Below are 12,852 nucleotides of genomic sequence, written 5' to 3'. Positions count from 1 at the left end.
GAAGATACAATGTACAAATGTCACAATGTAACCTATGGCGCAATCATCATCTACAGCAGGGTACACAACTGGCGGACTGCGGTCCTGAATGCCAGCTATCCAGACCCTCTGTCCGGATCAGGAGGGTAGTAGTGATCACTTGGAGCTGCACAGCATCTGATCACATCCCCACACCGAGATGACAGTCAGCGGGAAACAAAGGATGGACGTTCGACCTCTGTGAGTGATTGACCACTGCCACCAATGGGAATAAGATTTCAGGGAGTCAGGAGGGAGGGAGAAAGGAAGGCGGGAGGTAGAGACAAAGAGGGCCGATAATAAAATTTATTTGACTGCAACGTCTGAATATGCCCAATTGTAAGTAACCCCATGTGTCTCGTTTTAACACAATCTGCCTTGTATTAACCCTCATTGGTGTTCAGATTGGACCTTCACTTGATGGGAGACCCAGGTAAGTGGAACTTTACAAAAAGTAGTTGAGTACCCCTGATCTACAGAGTTTCCATAAAGATAATCTCTACCAGATAAAGCATTTCCAAAAAACAATTTGAGGTCACGTTTGTTCAGTTTGGCCGATAGTTCTCTCCCTTGTCTTCATTGCTTACTGCAATAAGGAGAAGATGATAAGTAGCTGCTGTAACGTCTATGGCCGTGGGCCGTCGTTCAGACTTACCCTCTGACGGTCCCGGCCATGAACATCTGTCTTCGCAGCATCAGCTTCCTCCAGGGAGACGCCGGCACTCACTTCCGGGTCCTCGGACTCATTCCCGCAGGGCGCACGTGCCCGCGCGTGCAAGGCCTTAAAGGGCCAGTACGCGTCCAGCTGTCACCCATCAATATTAGCCCAAATGGCTGCTGGACTATAAAATGGGGCTCTGCCCGCTTGTTCCTCGCCTGAGCGTTGCTGTTTACCTAAGTTTGTCTTGCAAATGGTACCCAGTGTTTCCTAGTTCCCAGTGTTACCCGTTCCTGCTGCCTGTACCCTGTATCCCGTGCTATCGTGCCTGCTGATAAAGTCAAGTCATGTCTTCCGCTGCATCCACGGTATCACCTGCTGATAAAATCAAGTCGTGTCTTCTGCTGCATCTACGGAGCCACCCGCTGTGAAAGTCAAGTCGTGCTTCCGCTACTGTCTATATTGCCTCAAGTACCCGTTCTGAACTATAGACATCGTTTTGTACCTTGTTGGCCAGCTGCTACCCCGCTACGCGGTACGGCCCAGTGGGTCCACACCCCGCGCCGTGACAGCTGCCTGACATCCCTGTTGTTGCTTATCTCCAATGCGAAGAACGGATTGAAATCCAACGTGCCGGATTCTTGTCCAATCAGAGCTGCAGATAACAAACTCGGCAAAAACAAATATTTATTAATAATTAATCTCCGTATCAAATTTCTGCAACTTTCTAACATATTTTGGGGGGGTTTTATTAATCTTTCTACGCCAGTTTTCTGGCATAGGAAAGTAGCAAACAGCACAAAAGTCGCAATTTGCGGGAAGACTTTAATGTCCAAAAGTGGGCAGGGCATAGTGGAAGGGGCGGTTCCTCCCGTGACCTGAAATATTTACCATCATTTACACCTGAAGTTGGCGTAAATTAAGGTGCAATTCTACGTCAGCTCATAACTGCTGTAGATTTCACTTTCTGGCACACAGACGGTCAGTCAGTGAATGAGAACACTCTTGTTTACACTCATAGGCAGCAAACCCGTACATTCCTAGTCCTGCTCTCATCTAAGAAGTGGATACAACTGAATGCAGTCTAGACAACGCTCTGGTAGTTTGTTACAGTGTATCAGTCCGGAGTCCCGGCTGTTTTGGATGGGTTCACACTGTTTTTGTTGTATTTTTACCATGCGTTTCTGTTTTGGTTGATGAACTTTAACCCCTTCCCAACATTTGTCGTAAGTATACGACATGGAAAGCCAGTGCTTCCCGCAAAATGTCATATACTTACGCCAAATATTTGGAGGCGGGACCAGAAGGGCTTCCGTAGCCGCTGGCAAGATGGCGCCGGCTCAGGAGATGAGCCGGCGTCATCAGCACTGGATATCAGCTGTATGTTACAGCTGACATCCACCTGTAACGGCAGGAACCGGAGCTAGCTCCGATCCCTGTCATTAACCCCTCAGATGCAGCGATCGGATCCGATCGCTGCATCTTTGTGGTTGCTAGCAGATCGGCAGCTGTGCCCTGCAATCGCACCATTATTACACCAGGAGAACTAACAATGGCCTCCTGTTTGCCATTACGGAAGCCGATTAGGCCCCGCTCGGAGGCGAAGCCTAATCGGCTTGCTGTCAGTGAATGACTGACAGATCTAATACATTGCACTACGTAGGTAGTGCAATGTATTAGAAAAAATATCTGACAGTTGGACCTTCAAGTCCCCTAGTGGGACTAAAGTAAAGTGTAAAAAAATGTGAAAAAAAGTTGTAAAAAATATAATAAAAGTTAAGTAATAAAATAAAACACAATCGCCCTTTTTCCCTTATGAAGTCCTTTATTATTGAAAAAAAATAATAAACCATACATATTTGGTATCGCCGCGACCATAACCGCCTAAACGATAAAAATATTATGTTATTTATTCCACGCGGTGAACGGCATAAAAAAAAACGTAAAACATAATGCCAGAATTTCTGTTTTTTGGTGACTTTGCCCTACAAAATGTTAAATAAAAAGTGATCAAAAAGTCGCATGTATCCAAAAATGGTGCCTATAAAAACTATAGCTCGTCTCAAAAAAAACTAGCCCTCATACAGCTCCGTCGACTAAAAAGTTATGGTTCTCACAACATGGCGACAGAAAAAATACATTCTTTTTACAAAAGTAATTTTCTCGTGCAAAAAGTTGTAAAACATAAAAAAGTTCTATAAATTAGGTATCGCCGGAATCGTACTGACCCACAGAATAAAGTTAACATGTAATTTATAACGCGTGGTGAACGCTGTATAAAAAACCCCTAAAAAAACTATGGCAGAATTGCTGTTTTGTGGTCACCTTGCCTCTCAAAAAATAGGATAAAAAGTGATCAAAAAGTCGCATGTACCCCAAAATGGTACCAATAATAACTACAGCTCATCCCGCAACAAACCAACCCTCATACCACTACGTCTATGAAAAAATAAAATTAGTTAAGGCTCCAATAAGTCAGGAAATAAAAACATGCAGTTTTGCAGATCAGAGGGTAACATTTAGTCTGTTTCAAGAGGTGATTTATCAGGGCCCTAAAATTAGGGAATCAGGAAGGGGGGCCCAAACATATCTGCTAGATGCGAGGGCGCCCGTATTATACCAGGACAATGCTTCCTAGCAAAATTCCCCAAACTGCAAAGGTGCGGAGTGTGGACCAAAAGGGGGATAATAAAAGACAACGTTTATCAGTGTGACACCTGCCTGTGCAGAAATGATTGCTTCACAGCGTAACACACATCTATGGATCATTTTATTGTTTACCCCATTATTATACCACCTGACTATGCCCCTGATGTACCCTGCCAAGCTTACATGTACCCCCACATTATAAACAGAAACACCAGCAATACTCAAACAAAACTACTACCAAGCAAAATCTACGCTTCAAACAGGGCGCTCCCAACCATCTGAATCCTACAGTGTGCCCAAACAGCAGTTTACTTCCACATATATGGCACCGCCATACCCGGGAGAACCCTTTTAACAATTTTTGGGGTGTGTGTGTACAGTGGCATAAGCTGGAATTGGCATATCTAGGGAAAATGTTTAATTTTTACTTTGCATCATACGCAGCGCATTTATTTATGGAAAAGACCTGTGGGGTGAAAACCACATATGAGGTATTGCCACACTCGGGAGAAACTGCTTAACAAATATTGGGGTTCTTTTTCTGCTTTATTTTTTGAGAAAATGAAAAATTTTGCGCTAAACTACGTCTTATTGGAAAAAAAAATAACATTTTTATTTTCACTGTCCAATTCAAATAAAATCTATGAAACAGCTGTGGGGTCAAAATGCTCACTACACCCCTAGATTAATTCCTGAAGGGGTGTAGTATCACAAATGGAGTCACTTTTGGGTAGTTTCCACTGTACTGGTACCTTAGGGGCTTTGCAAATGCGACATGGTGTCAAGAAACCAATCCAGCAAAATCTGTGCGCCAAATGCCGCTCCTCTTCTGTACCTTACCATGTGCCCAAACAGCAGCTTATGACCACATATGGGGAATTGCCGTACTAGGGAGAAGTTGCTTTACAAATGTTGGGGTTCTTTTTTTCCTTTATTTGTTGAGAAAATTAAAAATTTGACTTAAAGCTACATCTTTAAAAGGATTGTTTTTATTTTCACTGCCCAATTCTAATAAATTCTATGAAACACCTGTGGGGTCAAAATGATCACTACACCCGTAGATGAATTCTTCAAGGGGTGTAGTTTCCAAAATGGGGTAACTTTTTTGGTGTTTTCATTGTTTTGCCCCCTCAAGGGCTCTGCAAATTTGACCTGGCCTCCGCAAAGCATTCCTGCTAAATATGAGCTCCAAAAGCCAAATGGCGCTCTTTCCCTTCTTAGCCCTGCCGTGTGTCCAAACAGCCGCTTATTACCACATGTGGGGTATTGTTTTACTCGGGAGAAATTGCTTTACAAATTTTGTGGTGCTTTTTCTCCTTTAGTCCTTGTGGAAATAAGAAAAAATTAGCTAAACCTACATTTTCTTTGAAAGAATGTCGATTTTAATTTTCACGGCCTACTTCCAATAATTAATGCAAAAAACCTGCGGTGTCAAAATGCTCACTATACCCCTAGATAATTTCCTCAAGGGGTGCAGTTTCCAAAATGGGGCCACTTGTGGGTGGTTTCCACTGTTTTGGTCCCTCAGGGGCTTTGCAAATACGACATGGCCTCCTAAAACCATTCCTGCTAAATTTGAGCTCCAAAAGCCAAATAGCGCGCTTTCTCTTCCAAGCCCTGCCGTGTGTCCAAACAGCCGTTTATGACCACATGTGGGGTATTGTTTTACTCGGGAGAAATTGCTCTACAAATGTTGTGGTGCTTTTTCTCCTTTTGGAAAGTAACAAAAATGAGAAAAACCTACATTCTATTTGAAAGAACGTAGATTTTCATTTTCATGGCCTACTTCCAAAACATTTGTGCCAAAAAAATTGTCCGGTCAAAATGCTTACTATACCCCTAAATAAATTCCTCGAGGGGTGTAGTTTCCCAAATGGGGTCACTTTTGGAAGGTTTCCACTGTTTTGGTACCACAAGAGCTCTTCAAAGCGGACATGGAGCCTAAAATATATTCTAATAAAAAGTAGACCCCAAAATCCTCTAGGTGCTCCTTTACTTCTGAGGCTGGTGTTTCAGTCCACAAGCCCACTAGGGCCACATGTGGCATACTTCCTAAAACTGCAGAACCTGGGCAATAAATATTGAGTTGCGTTTCTGGGGTAAAACTGTGTTACAAAAAAAATGGATTAAAAATGAATTTCTGCAACAACAAAAAATTAAATTTGTAAATTTCACCTCTACTTTGGTTTCACCTCTACTTATTTCAACATACTGCCGCAGTGACCTCTGTGGATGCTGCCGCAGTGACCTCTGTGGATGCTGCCGCAGTGCCCTCTGTGGATGCTGCCGCAGTGCCCTGTGTGGATGCTGCCGCAGTGCCCTGTGTGGATGCTACCGCAGTGCCCTGTGTGGATGCTGCCGCAGTGCCCTGTGTGGATGCTGCCGCAGTGCCCTCCGCAGATGCTACCACAGTGATGTCAGGGGCTTGCCCAGAGCTGGAGTCCCGGAGCAGAGCCACTTCTGCCACTCTGCCTGGGATTCCAGCTCTGCTCCTGACATCACTGTCTATATATGGACACAGATGTCAGGGGCAACCCCAGAGCTGGAGTCCCGGGCAGAGCGCTAGTAGGCTCTTCCTGGGACTCTAGCTGTGCTCCTGACATCACTGAGACTCCTGCTCTGGGGAAGCCCCTGACATCATTGTCGATGTATGGACAGTGATGTCAGAGGCTTCCCCAGAGTCCCGGAGCAGAGCCGATAATAGCGCTCTGCCCAGGACTCCGCTCTGGGGAAGACCCTGACACATTGTCCATATATGGGCAGCGATGTCAGGGAATTCCACAGAGTCCCTGAGCAGAGCCGATACTAGCGCTCTGCCCGGGACTCCGCTCTGGGGAAGACCCTGACACACTGTCCATATATGGGCAGCGATGTCAGGGAATTCCACAGAGTCCCGGAGCAGAGCCGATACTAGCGCTCTGCCCGGGACTCCGCTCTGGGGAAGACCCTGACACACTGTCCCTATATGGGCAGCTATGTCAGGGAATTCCCCAGAGTCCTGGAGCAGAGCCGATAATAGGGCTCTCCCCGGGACTCCGCTCTGGGGAAGACCCTGACACACTGTCCATATATGGGCAGCGATGTCAGGGAATTCCACAGAGTCCCGGAGCAGAGCCTGTACTAGCGCTCTGCCCGGGACTCCGGCTCTGGGGAAGCCCCAGACATCGCTGTCCATATGTGGACAGCGATGTCAGGGAATTCCACACAGTCCCGGAGCAGAGCCGATACCAGCGTTCTGCCCGGGACTCCGCTCTGGGGAAGACCCTGACACACTGTCCATATATGGGCAGCAATGTCAGGGAATTCCACAGAGTCCCGGAGCAGAGCCTGTACTAGCGCTCTGCCCGGGACTCCGCTCTGGGGAAGAGCCTGACGCACTGTCCATATATGGGCAGCGATGTCAGGGAATTCCACAGAGTCCCGGAGCAGAGCCGATACTAGCGCTCTGCCCGGGACTCCACTCTGGGGAAGACCCTGACACACTGTCCCTATATGGGCAGCTATGTCAGGGAATTCCGCAGTGTCCCGGAGCAGAGCCGATACCTGCACTCTGCCCGGGACTCCGCTCTGGGGAAGACCCTGACACATTGTCCATATATGGGCAGCGATGTCAGGGAATTCCACAGAGTCCCTGAGCAGAGCCAATACCAGCGCTCTGCCCGGGACTCCGCCCTGGGCAAGACCCTGACACACTGTCCATTTATGGGCAGCGATGTCAGGGAATTCCACAGAGCCCCGTAGCAGAGCCTGTACTAGCACTCTGCCCGGGACTCCGGCTCTGGGGAAGCCCCAGACATCGCTGTCCATATGTGGACAGCGATGTCAGGGAATTCCACACAGTCCCGGAGCAGAGCCGATACCAGCGTTCTGCCCGGGACTCCGCTCTGGGGAAGACCCTGACACACTGTCCATATATGGGCAGCAATGTCAGGGAATTCCACAGAGTCCCGGAGCAGAGCCTGTACTAGCGCTCTGCCCGGGACTCCGCTCTGGGGAAGACCCTGACGCACTGTCCATATATGGGCAGCGATGTCAGGGAATTCCACAGAGTCCCGGAGCAGAGCCGATACTAGCGCTCTGCCCGGGACTCCACTCTGGGGAAGACCCTGACACACTGTCCCTATATGGGCAGCTATGTCAGGGAATTCCGCAGTGTCCCGGAGCAGAGCCGATACCTGCGCTCTGCCCGGGACTCCGCTCTGGGGAAGACCCTGACACATTGTCCATATATGGGCAGCGATGTCAGGGAATTCCACAGAGTCCCTGAGCAGAGCCAATACCAGCGCTCTGCCCGGGACTCCGCCCTGGGCAAGACCCTGACACACTGTCCATTTACGGGCAGCGATGTCAGGGAATTCCACAGAGCCCCGTAGCAGAGCCTGTACTAGCACTCTGCCCGGGACTCCGGCTCTGGGGAAGCCCCAGACATCGCTGTCCATATGTGGACAGCGATGTCAGGGAATTCCACACAGTCCCGGAGCAGAGCCGATACCAGCGTTCTGCCCGGGACTCCGCTCTGGGGAAGACCCTGACACACTGTCCATATATGGGCAGCAATGTCAGGGAATTCCACAGAGTCCCGGAGCAGAGCCTGTACTAGCGCTCTGCCCGGGACTCCGCTCTGGGGAAGACCCTGACGCACTGTCCATATATGGGCAGCGATGTCAGGGAATTCCACAGAGTCCCGGAGCAGAACCGATACTAGCGCTCTGCCCGGGACTCCGCTCTGGGGAAGACCCTGACACACTGTCCCTATATGGGCAGCTATGTCAGGGAATTCCCGAGAGTCCTGGAGCAGAGCCGATAATAGGGCTCTCCCCGGGACTCCGCTCTGGGGAAGACCCTGACACACTGTCCATATATGGGCAGCGATGTCAGGGAATTCCACAGAGTCCCGGAGCAGAGCCTGTACTAGCGCTCTGCCCGGGACTCCGGCTCTGGGGAAGCCCCAGACATCGCTGTTCATATGTGGACAGCGATGTCAGGGAATTCCACACAGTCCCGGAGCAGAGCCGATACCAGCGCTCTGCCCGGGACTCCGCCCTGGGCAAGACCCTGACACACTGTCCATTTATGGGCAGCGATGTCAGGGAATTCCACAGAGCCCCGTAGCAGAGCCTGTACTAGCACTCTGCCCGGGACTCCGGCTTTGGGGAAGCCCCAGACATCGCTGTCCATATGTGGACAGCAATGTCAGGGAATTCCACACAGTCCCGGAGCAGAGCCGATACCAGCGTTCTGCCCGGGACTCCGCTCTGGGGAAGACCCTGACACACTGTCCATATATGGGCAGCAATGTCAGGGAATTCCACAGAGTCCCGGAGCAGAGCCTGTACTAGCGCTCTGCCCGGGACTCCGCTCTGGGGAAGACCCTGACGCACTGTCCATATATGGGCAGCGATGTCAGGGAATTCCACAGAGTCCCGGAGCAGAGCCGATACTAGCGCTCTGCCCGGGACTCCACTCTGGGGAAGACCCTGACACACTGTCCCTATATGGGCAGCTATGTCAGGGAATTCCGCAGTGTCCCGGAGCAGAGCCGATACCTGCGCTCTGCCCGGGACTCCGCTCTGGGGAAGACCCTGACACATTGTCCATATATGGGCAGCGATGTCAGGGAATTCCACAGAGTCCCTGAGCAGAGCCAATACCAGCGCTCTGCCCGGGACTCCGCCCTGGGCAAGACCCTGACACACTGTCCATTTATGGGCAGCGATGTCAGGGAATTCCACAGAGCCCCGTAGCAGAGCCTGTACTAGCACTCTGCCCGGGACTCCGGCTCTGGGGAAGCCCCAGACATCGCTGTCCATATGTGGACAGCGATGTCAGGGAATTCCACACAGTCCCGGAGCAGAGCCGATACCAGCGTTCTGCCCGGGACTCCGCTCTGGGGAAGACCCTGACACACTGTCCATATATGGGCAGCAATGTCAGGGAATTCCACAGAGTCCCGGAGCAGAGCCTGTACTAGCGCTCTGCCCGGGACTCCGCTCTGGGGAAGACCCTGACGCACTGTCCATATATGGGCAGCGATGTCAGGGAATTCCACAGAGTCCCGGAGCAGAGCCGATACTAGCGCTCTGCCCGGGACTCCGCTCTGGGGAAGACCCTGACACACTGTCCCTATATGGGCAGCTATGTCAGGGAATTCCCGAGAGTCCTGGAGCAGAGCCGATAATAGGGCTCTCCCCGGGACTCCGCTCTGGGGAAGACCCTGACACACTGTCCATATATGGGCAGCGATGTCAGGGAATTCCACAGAGTCCCGGAGCAGAGCCTGTACTAGCGCTCTGCCCGGGACTCCGGCTCTGGGGAAGCCCCAGACATCGCTGTTCATATGTGGACAGCGATGTCAGGGAATTCCACACAGTCCCGGAGCAGAGCCGATACCAGCGCTCTGCCCGGGACTCCGCCCTGGGCAAGACCCTGACACACTGTCCATTTATGGGCAGCGATGTCAGGGAATTCCACAGAGCCCCGTAGCAGAGCCTGTACTAGCACTCTGCCCGGGACTCCGGCTTTGGGGAAGCCCCAGACATCGCTGTCCATATGTGGACAGCAATGTCAGGGAATTCCACACAGTCCCGGAGCAGAGCCGATACCAGCGTTCTGCCCGGGACTCCGCTCTGGGGAAGACCCTGACACACTGTCCATATATGGGCAGCAATGTCAGGGAATTCCACAGAGTCCCGGAGCAGAGCCTGTACTAGCGCTCTGCCCGGGACTCCGCTCTGGGGAAGACCCTGACGCACTGTCCATATATGGGCAGCGATGTCAGGGAATTCCACAGAGTCCCGGAGCAGAGCCGATACTAGCGCTCTGCCCGGGACTCCACTCTGGGGAAGACCCTGACACACTGTCCCTATATGGGCAGCTATGTCAGGGAATTCCGCAGTGTCCCGGAGCAGAGCCGATACCTGCGCTCTGCCCGGGACTCCGCTCTGGGGAAGACCCTGACACATTGTCCATATATGGGCAGCGATGTCAGGGAATTCCACAGAGTCCCTGAGCAGAGCCAATACCAGCGCTCTGCCCGGGACTCCGCCCTGGGCAAGACCCTGACACACTGTCCATTTATGGGCAGCGATGTCAGGGAATTCCACAGAGCCCCGTAGCAGAGCCTGTACTAGCACTCTGCCCGGGACTCCGGCTCTGGGGAAGCCCCAGACATCGCTGTCCATATGTGGACAGCGATGTCAGGGAATTCCACACAGTCCCGGAGCAGAGCCGATACCAGCGTTCTGCCCGGGACTCCGCTCTGGGAAGACCCTGACACACTGTCCATATATGGGCAGCAATGTCAGGGAATTCCACAGAGTCCCGGAGCAGAGCCGATACTAGCGCTCTGCCCGGGACTCCGCTCTGGGGAAGACCCTGACGCACTGTCCATATATGGGCAGCGATGTCAGGGAATTCCACAGAGTCCCGGAGCAGAGCCGATACTAGCGCTCTGCCCGGGACTCCGCTCTGGGGAAGACCCTGACACACTGTCCCTATATGGGCAGCTATGTCAGGGAATTCCCCAGAGTCCTGGAGCAGAGCCGATGATAGGGCTCTCCCCGGGACTCCGCTCTGGGGAAGACCCTGACACACTGTCCATATATGGGCAGCGATGTCAGGGAATTCCACAGAGTCCCGGAGCAGAGCCTGTACTAGCGCTCTGCCCGGGACTCCGGCTCTGGGGAAGCCCCAGACATCGCTGTTCATATGTGGACAGCGATGTCAGGGAATTCCACACAGTCCCGGAGCAGAGCCGATACCAGCGCTCTGCCCGGGACTCCGCCCTGGGCAAGACCCTGACACACTGTCCATTTATGGGCAGCGATGTCAGGGAATTCCACAGAGCCCCGTAGCAGAGCCTGTACTAGCACTCTGCCCGGGACTCCGGCTTTGGGGAAGCCCCAGACATCGCTGTCCATATGTGGACAGCAATGTCAGGGAATTCCACACAGTCCCGGAGCAGAGCCGATACCAGCGTTCTGCCCGGGACTCCGCTCTGAGGAAGACCCTGACACACTGTCCATATATGGGCAGCAATGTCAGGGAATTCCACAGAGTCCCGGAGCAGAGCCTGTACTAGCGCTCTGCCCGGGACTCCGCTCTGGGGAAGACCCTGACGCACTGTCCATATATGGGCAGCGATGTCAGGGAATTCCACAGAGTCCCTTTGCAGAGCCGATACTAGCGCTCTGCCCGGGACTCCACTCTGGGGAAGACCCTGACACACTGTCCCTATATGGGCAGCTATGTCAGGGAATTCCGCAGTGTCCCGGAGCAGAGCCGATACCTGCGCTCTGCCCGGGACTCCGCTCTGGGGAAGACCCTGACACATTGTCCATATATGGGCAGCGATGTCAGGGAATTCCACAGAGTCCCTGAGCAGAGCCGATACTAGCGCTCTGCCCGGGACTCCGCTCTGGGGAAGACCCTGACACACTGTCCATATATGGGCAGCGATGTCAGGGAATTCCACAGAGTCCCGGAGCAGAGCCGATACTAGCGCTCTGCCCGGGACTCCGCTCTGGGGAAGACCCTGACACACTGTCCCTATATGGGCAGCTATGTCAGGGAATTCCCCAGAGTCCTGGAGCAGAGCCGATAATAGGGCTCTCCCTGGGACTCCGCTCTGGGGAAGACCCTGACACACTGTCCATATATGGGCAGCGATGTCAGGGAATTCCACAGAGTCCCGGAGCAGAGCCTGTACTAGCGCTCTGCCCGGGACTCCGGCTCTGGGGAAGCCCCAGACATCGCTGTTCATATGTGGACAGCGATGTCAGGGAATTCCACACAGTCCCGGAGCAGAGCCGATACCAGCGCTCTGCCCGGGACTCCGCCCTGGGCAAGACCCTGACACACTGTCCATTTATGGGCAGCGATGTCAGGGAATTCCACAGAGCCCCGTAGCAGAGCCTGTACTAGCACTCTGCCCGGGACTCCGGCTCTGGGGAAGCCCCAGACATCGCTGTCCATATGTGGACAGCGATGTCAGGGAATTCCACACAGTCCCGGAGCAGAGCCGATACCAGCGTTCTGCCCGGGACTCCGCTCTGGGGAAGACCCTGACACACTGTCCATATATGGGCAGCAATGTCAGGGAATTCCACAGAGTCCCGGAGCAGAGCCTGTACTAGCGCTCTGCCCGGGACTCCGCTCTGGGGAAGACCCTGACGCACTGTCCATATATGGGCAGCGATGTCAGGGAATTCCACAGAGTCCCGGAGCAGAGCCGATACTAGCGCTCTGCCCGGGACTCCACTCTGGGGAAGACCCTGACACACTGTCCCTATATGGGCAGCTATGTCAGGGAATTCCGCAGTGTCCCGGAGCAGAGCCGATACCTGCGCTCTGCCCGGGACTCCGCTCTGGGGAAGACCCTGACACACTGTCCATATACGGGCAGCGATGTCAGGGAATTCCACAGAGTCCCGGAGCAGAGCCTGTACTAGCGCTCTGCCCGGGACTCCGGCTCTGGGGAAGCCCCAGACATCGCTTTTCATATGTGGACAGCGATGTCAGGGAATTCC

Source organism: Rhinoderma darwinii, chromosome 3, assembly GCF_050947455.1.
Source record: "Rhinoderma darwinii isolate aRhiDar2 chromosome 3, aRhiDar2.hap1, whole genome shotgun sequence".
Lineage (NCBI taxonomy): Eukaryota > Metazoa > Chordata > Amphibia > Anura > Rhinodermatidae > Rhinoderma > Rhinoderma darwinii.
The sequence above is the reverse complement of the archived record's forward strand: the minus strand, read 5'-3'. Positions refer to the sequence as shown.